This window comes from Puntigrus tetrazona, chromosome 6, assembly GCF_018831695.1.
Source record: "Puntigrus tetrazona isolate hp1 chromosome 6, ASM1883169v1, whole genome shotgun sequence".
Taxonomy (NCBI): Eukaryota; Metazoa; Chordata; class Actinopteri; order Cypriniformes; family Cyprinidae; genus Puntigrus; species Puntigrus tetrazona.
The window spans coordinates 7,504,643-7,512,960 of record NC_056704.1 but is presented as its reverse complement, the minus strand read 5'-3'; the positions used below and the strand labels follow the sequence as shown (position 1 = coordinate 7,512,960).

The following is an 8,318-nucleotide window of genomic DNA, read 5'->3' as shown; positions in this document are numbered from 1 at the left end:
ACTTCTTTCTGAGTTACTTCTTACCACCCCAGCAATGGTGTGCTTCTCAAGCGCTAGAGCTTGATGGCGTCCGAGAAGGATCTAACGGATGCCGTCTCTAAAGGGACAGGCGGGTAAGCTACCAGCGGTGCCATGTTGAAAAATGCGCGCCAATGGCCCTAAGAGCAATCGTCCACGAAGCTGCTGATTCAGTTGGATCCATTGCAAAAATGAATTTCCACAGTTCCTTGTTTGAATCAGTGGGCGCTCCAGAATGCTACGCCATCAACAAGCTGGTGTGGCTTAGCGATTCACAACTTAACGAACAATCCGAAAGTCTTGGGTTTTCCACATTTCGCCTGATGAAACGCGTATCTCCACGGAATATCACGGGCGATCTTCAAACCAGTGACTGCTCTTACGACCTTCTGCGGGAAGAAAAGTGCTTCCTTGGCATTGTTGTGATACCAGCGTTGTTGACTCTTAAAAGGCTTCGAGAGAAGGCAGCAAACACCCGCCTTTTCTCCAAGGTCAGTGACAGCACCGTCAAAGCAATCGACTCCGCTTCAAGCAGGTTTTTGAGAAAGTTCTGATGCCAGGTTGGCCCACAGCCACCATGCCACAATTTCGACTCTGAGTGGTTACCAGAAGGCGAGAGGAGAGTCTCTGGCGCAGTTGATCACTGAAGTTTACCAGAGTCGACCAAGGGGACTGGAAGAAGCGAGAGAACGGAGGCTCTGTTCATGAGGATAGATTCTTCTCATGTATGGACCTGGAAGTTCTGGCAACAAAGGTGGAAAGAGGAAGCAGCGGAAGAGGTGTGGCTGTATCTCAGGGCACAAACAAGAGATCTGAGAAATGCTTAAATGAATTTCAGAGTGTGAAAAGAAGTGTTCATCAAGTTCAATACAACTCTGCCCTCAAGTGCCCCCAGTGCAGCAGCTCCTTCAACAGCGGAGTAATATCGTGACCCCAAAAGGACATCACCTCAGACCAACATTTCGAGCAGCATATGCTCCTTTACTGCTATACACTTATGCCAAAATCACCACTGCTTTGGAATACTTTCAGGAGGTAACGCTGCTGATGTTTATTGTAAATAGATGATTTTTATTTTAAGCATAGGATATACTGTATGTTCTCTCCTTTCACAAATGATCACAAAGTTATTCCATACTGAAAGCATGTGCCACCGCAGTTTTGCAGTAAACATTTATTTCTTAACGTAAACATGCAACAAAAGAAATTTGTTACTTTTTAGGACTGAGTATTTCTAGAACTATGCAAATAATATATTAATCATGGATGCATCTAAATGTATAATGATTAGTTCTTCCTCTAAATTAATATGATTTGATGTTAAGAGCTGTGATTGAGTGCTTAAAATGCAGAACTGTAAATACATGTTAAAGCAATTCAGGTTGTTTTATTTAATAACCATAAACAAAATGCATCACTTGGTGGAAAAACTGTCCATTTTGGATTCTGGTTACTAATAAAATGTATGTTTTGAACATTTGAGTCTCTCATTTTATAGTTTCTTTTTAGTCAAACTCCTGTAAATATGATCTTTATTTCTGAGTAGTCTTTGTGCAGAAGAAATTCGTTTAGCTACAGTAAGTTGTCACGTGAGGAAGACTACAGTCTTATACAGGACCGACTGCGGATGACCAAGAGCTCTATAAAACTCGATTCAGGATTGGCAGTCATATCTATATTCTAGTGTCAAGAGAGTAAAAGGTATGCCATATAATCAGTCTTTTCAGTCACTGCATTATTTTCCTCCCTTCTGTCTTTAGGTTTTTTTGTATTCTGATGTAAATAAATAGCAAGACAAGCGTATGCTGTAGCATTGCGTGAAATATACACGCCCGCAATATTGCTGAATAGGAGAGTTTACTCTTGGTTTTATTGAAAGTCATTTGTTAACGCTTTAGATTTCCTCTTTTTTAAAACATTGATGTGGTTGAAGGGTAAATAGTGGCACTTAATAGTATGCAGTTTTTGAAATGCACATGTTAGTGTGCTTGAAACCTTTGCTGATTTTTTTTTACAGTAAACAAAAAATATTTCCTTAGCAAGACTGGGAATACAAAGGTATTCTTAACTTTTTTTCTGTCTACATTTCAAAGAATGTTTTGTGAATGTAGGTCTGATGTGCTGATCTGAATCAAAAACTACCAGTTGATTTTGTATTTTAAAAAAGGTTATAAATTAATTTAGATTCCCCAAGTCATTTTCAGATGTCTTTTTCTTAAGTGTTCTTAGAACAAAACTTAATGTTGAAAAAATCTAGGACAAAAAAGAGTTGGACTGACCTCTGACTTATCTTAAATCCTAAATTGTCAAGACTGATCTTTCATAAAAATGAATGTCAAAACAGCATTTTTTTAAATTATATAGTATAATTATAGCCCATATAATTAGAGATAAATTCACAGTTCATCTTTCAGTTAATGCTGAAACATGCACCAAATGCACAGAAAGCAGCTCAAAAGGTAAAGTAAGCCCGTGGCATAAGAAAAACCCCAGATGATTTATTTAAACACCTGTTTTTATACAATTTATCTAATGATATTTCTGATGTAGAGAGTATCATGCAAGACAATGTAAAACTATTCATATTTAGTCTTCAAACATCAATTATGAGTCATACAGCCAGAGTCCATATACAGTATATTTAGACAGGCACAATGTTTTGTTATTTTAGCAGCTGCTGACCAAAACATATTGACCTCTTCACTGTTAAATAGTGAATATAGGCTTAGGAAGGTGTTGTAGACCTTTTTGGAGTTTTAACAGGTGTCGATGTCCTTGAATATATATATATGTGTGGTATACGTAACAGAAACTACGTCAATGTGTTTGACAGCCACTTTCTCAGAGCTCTGTCAAAACAAGGTCCATTTGGCCCGACTCTCTTCTGATTGGCCTGTTTTTCTGAGCTGACTCACGGTCAGATATAAAGACGAAAACACAATTATGTCTCTGCTAGCTGGATGCAAAACAAAGGAAGACTGCTCTTTCAAAGCAGCAACTTGTAATGTTAAGTGCCAGAATGGACGTGATACAGCCTCTAAGTAGAAATGTGATCATATACCCGATGTTTCTGTCTCACGACAGCTGTCCTTTGACTCTTTAGTTTGCATAATGACTGGATGGACACGGCAGTCTGTGCTCACTACACACGTGAGATCTTTCACACTACAAACTGATCACCTCTGAACAACTACATGAAATGAGCAGAGGTTCAACAGCTAAGCTGGCCTTTTAGCTCTTGATTTTGAATTTGTTATAAAATGATTGCAGTAACATTTTTTAAAAGATTTTTTAAAAAATGCATCAAAAGAGTGTTTAAACTATTAGTTGTCACTGTCAATCCTAGCAATGACTGACTCAACAATTTAGTGGATTTTTTTTACATGTGAACATTTAGTCCTTCTATACAAACAAAGCTCTTCTTTTAAATGGTCAATGGATTATGTAGATCTGCACAATCAAATTGTTTTGTCTCTGATTATATTAGATCTCTAAACTAGCAAGAGATGTCTGTGATTGGGTTTTTCATGTATCCCCGCTCCGGCACACTTATTGCTGGTAGCATTGACTTCTACATTATCACTGGCTATCATCGACTGTTTGGTCACGGACAACTTAAAGGTGAGTGAAGGATTTGTACTTTTGAGTGAACTAGTCCAGTCCACGAAATTCAGTTTAACTTTCGGGCTTTTTCTTTGTTCACGCTGTTTTATAAAAATTCAAAAGTTCAAAATTAAATCTGCAATAAGCATTTAGAAAATAGAAATGTTTCTTGCCGCCTTTAAAATGCCAAGAAATCACATCACATCTTTTAAATACATCTACGACCACATAACTAGCAAGTGAGTAAATATCAGAAATGTTTATTGAACAATTCAATCTTGGTGATGACAAATGGAACGAGGCAAATTCCTATTCAGTACAAAAAAATGGGGTTGCAGGAGAGGAAACAGCAGTAGTATTTGTCTTTAGTCCATCCTGGCCTTCAGGGTACGTGTGGTTATCTTATCCTTCTCACTGTAACAAAAAGGATTCAAAATGCTAATTAAAATCAGTTAAATAAAAAGTGAATGATTGTCATACAAGAGGTTGATGACACTTGAAGATATACTTACATGACATGAACAGCGACTCCCATTCCAGACACTGCATCTCGGTCAACGGGCGCTCAGCATGGCCTGGGAGATGGTCTCAAATAGATCCTCTGCTTTCTAGAGAACACGATCAAAAGCAATGAGATGACCAGACCTAGAGCACAAATCACAATACAGACACGTGCTCTTGTTTCCCTCCGCCTACCATGTCAGGTTCCCACAGTGACTCGCACATGCCGTGCACATCTGCTCTGGAGCAAGTTCCACTCACAACAAAGTCTTCCCGTCACCATCGGGCATCCGATGAGGTCGAGGGAACAGATGAAGGGTTCAAAGGTCTTTGGGTCCAGACCAGCGATCACGGGCTCAATATAGTATGGCCCAAACCTGAGACAGAGATTTGACAGATTGGGGATATTCTGTTGAGCAACGCTGCAGGAAACAGTGCTAAATATTACACATCAGGGCAGTGTCTCTGTTCCTGGAAAAAACATCAACAGTACACATTTTCCAAACTCTTTCTATCGCACCACAGCGGATTCAACCCATCAGCTCCTTAGTAGAGACATCCAAGGTCTAAAATAAACCGTTAAAAATGTGTACTGCTGGTGTGCCTCAGAAACGGTTGAAAACCCTTTGGTTGGCTGGACGACCGACGACCTCTGATTAGCTGACTTTGACAATGTTCGGTGTTTTCTCAGCAGGTCTACAAGTACTGTGAACATTAGACTTGGCAGTACGGTATCTGCCTTTAAACCGGTTATACCGGTACTATGCCGTGGTCACACAAAACTGATACAGACATCGTGATGTTCAGAATGTCACAGCCTTTTTTTTTTTTTTTTTATATAATAATTTAACATTTACTACAGCCGAATTGTAAAAACATGTATTTTACTGTACTCTACTGTGCTGCCACCCTGAAGATAAATACTCTTTAAAACCTGAACCTGGGAAGGCAGTTTGGTTGGACTAAACACTACAAAATGTGAAATTGGAACAGTTGGAGTTGCAAAAGTAAAAACAGTATTTATTTTCTTAAAGTTGGGTTTTAGCATTTTTGAATCCATGCAGCCGATCTCCAAAAATAACCAGAGTTTTGATATTTTTGGCTATGTAAAACTTGCCTCTTTTATAGTTACATGGTGTACTAAGACTGGTGGAAAGAGGAGAATCCCAATTTTCTAGGCTGACTTGACTAGTAACTATACTCTCATTCTGGAATAATAATCAAGGAAGTTTGTTGCCAGTAACATGGTAAAACAGCCAGACCCTCTCGCTTGCACAGGAAGTGTGTCTTTTCCCCGGCGCTGCGTGATGTCAGATACAGTTCCTAGTCATATCAGGTTAGAAAATTGCACCTTTCATTTTCCGCTGGTCTTACTACATGATATAACTACAGAAGAGTTTGAGTTTTAAATAGGAAAAATATCCAAACTCTTTGCTCATTTTTGGAGCATGATGCTACCGGTCTAATTGGATTCAATGATCTATGCTAAGCTAAGCTAAAAGTGCTAATCGCCAGACCCGGAGATAAAACTCACTTATTAACTCAGGGGAGTTGAGAATGAGCTTCCCCTAGCTCTTAAATACCGCATCTGAATATGACTATTTACAAAAATAAGACGAACTACTACTACTGTCAAAAGTCTGAAGTGTGTTTTTACTATCCTACGGAAGTGGTTTACAACTGATGCTTGTAGATCTAGAGAAAGTAACATAATGACAGATCATACGTCCAAATTTCATATACTATATAGCATTCATAACATTATGACTTTTAAAACTAGCAGGTACAGAAATGATTTTTTTACCTCCTCTCATACAGAAGGTTAGACACCATGCTCATGAAGGTCTTGGGCTTGATCTGACGACCTTCCTTCAGCTCATACAAGTTCAAGCGGAACTTCAGCCTCTGAGATCTAAAACGACAGAGAACGGTAAAAAAATACACACACAAGGTATTTAAAAAGAAATACGCAGAGCGTTGTGTAATATCATTGTAACGCATGGGACCGTATTCTTACACTGTCTGTACATCTGTGGCAAGGCCGGCCAAACCGATGTAGAGTCTATCTCCCATGGGGAAGATTTTCTGGAAGTCGGTGGTGACCAGCTGCGCCTGGACGCCAAACCTCCGGTCTGATGCTATGGCCACACATTCCTTACCACGCATCGCCATGACGGCACCTCCATTATATGACATGATAGACTGAGGGAAGAAGACAGAAAGAATTAAACAGCTGCGCTTTTCTATCCGGTCTGACTAGACATACACAAGAATCACTTACAAAACAGGATAAGAGACATTTGATAGAGAAAAGTCATAAAATACATTTTCAAACAAGATACAATAGAGATAGTTTCATAATACAATATCATGACTACATTATTTTGCATGACTGTATTATGACTATATTATCCAATTGTTATCCAACTCTAAAACTCTTTAAAGGCTAACACTTTTGATCAAAAAGAGTTTTGTGATTATGAAAACAATGATATAAAATATGTACACACATGACTGATAACATCATTCATATTTAGCCCGAAGGCAACACTTAGTTTCGTTTTAATTATGACCGATTTAAATCATTTACCTCAGCAGTACACACGCCATGTAACTAAAGTTTATTATGCACGCGGGTGCATTTAATCACTATATATTAAAAAGCAATATGAGCTGCAAGTCAGGACAAATAACTTTATAAGTACTTTCGCTTGGAAAGATGAGATGGCAGACGAGCTAACGTTACGGCGCTAATATAGACGGTTACGTTCAACAGACGCTTAGTTCTTCAAAGGCGTTCACTTACCATGACTGAAAATGTAAAAAGCAGGCCCCGATGTGAAAACTATGTATATGATTTGATTATGTTGTGCTGGAAAGCCGTAGACCGGGTTACACACGGTGACTACACACTTTCTTTCAAGCGCTGCTAGTCGTTCCTGCTGCTCACGTCACTTCCGACCGCCGGGGGACAGTACAGCGCCCCCGCTGGATAAACAATTAACAGCACCTGCTGAAAATAATAGTGATTTAAAAACATATAGACATTAAAACCGTTTTCTCCCGTCGCGTGGTTGAATGTGCAGTTCACTTTAAGCGGAAAACAATAAACGTGTTGTAATTTACGATAGGGGGCGGTAGCGCGCTGTAACTCAGTATTACCCAGCAGAAGAAAACAATGCTAAACAAAAAAAATATATATAAAATGAGCTCGGAGGATGGAGTCTTTTAAATGCAAGTAACACGTTTTACAGTTTATAATAGCCTGGGTTTTTTTTATACCTTCCTCACTTCTCAAAACGTAATTCTGCTACAGTAACGGCATGCTCGTACGACAATGTGTGTGATTCATTTCATTTTTGAGCGGCGGTCGAAGGCAAATGTGTTTACCAGTCGTTTCTGTGCGTTTAGGGACCGATGCCAACACGACAGATCTGATCGTATGGAGAGTCAGTAACGACAGCCTGTTTACAGGCAGGAGAAATGCAGCCATCAAAGCCTTTGAGTGAGTAAAACCAGCCTCGGCTTTACTGGGTGCTGTTACGATGGCCTGTCGTGTGAGGTGTGTTTGATGGCCTTCATCTGTCAACCTACAGGCTGTACGTCAAAGAGAAACAGCTGGCGGGGAAAGTGACGCCTGCGTGGGTCCGAAAGAAGTGGGAGAACCTGAAACAGAAGTATAAGGTGATGCATCTCTTTAATCTTTACTTAGTATTTATTATTTATTATCTTGCTTGCAAAGACATCCGATACAGTATAAATATTAATTCATTACTTTGCTTAATTATTATAATTTTTTTTATCTGGAACTGTTTCGCAGATTTTTTTGTTTACTGTTATTAATATTTTTTTTTAGAACTATAAAGTCAAAGTTGCTAACTGCTATACATAAAAAAACACAGACATAAATTAATCTAAAAATTAAATTAATAAAAAAATATTTTTAGTGTAATATTTAATTATTCATAGTTTATGTTTATTATAATACTTTATAATTTGATTTATTTTAAATGTTTATTTACTTAAAAAAAATTTTTTTCTGATGCTGCAAATTTCTTAAAAAAAAAAAAAAAAGTTGTTTTAAAACCGTATGAAACGCTTGAATATAAAGAGTACATTTCTAAGGACATAGTAGACGCATTTAAATGAGGTTTTAGGGCTAAATATTGTTTTTAATTCACAGCCATTTTGATCAT

The 8,318-nt window shown here is 38.3% G+C and overlaps 1 pseudogene; it reads right to left on the bottom strand.

Annotated features, from left to right (window-relative positions):
* Positions 1-3,942: 3,942 nt before the first annotated feature.
* LOC122346491 lies at positions 3,943-7,093 on the bottom strand (annotated as a pseudogene).
* Between the last annotated feature and the right edge of the window lie 1,225 nt (positions 7,094-8,318).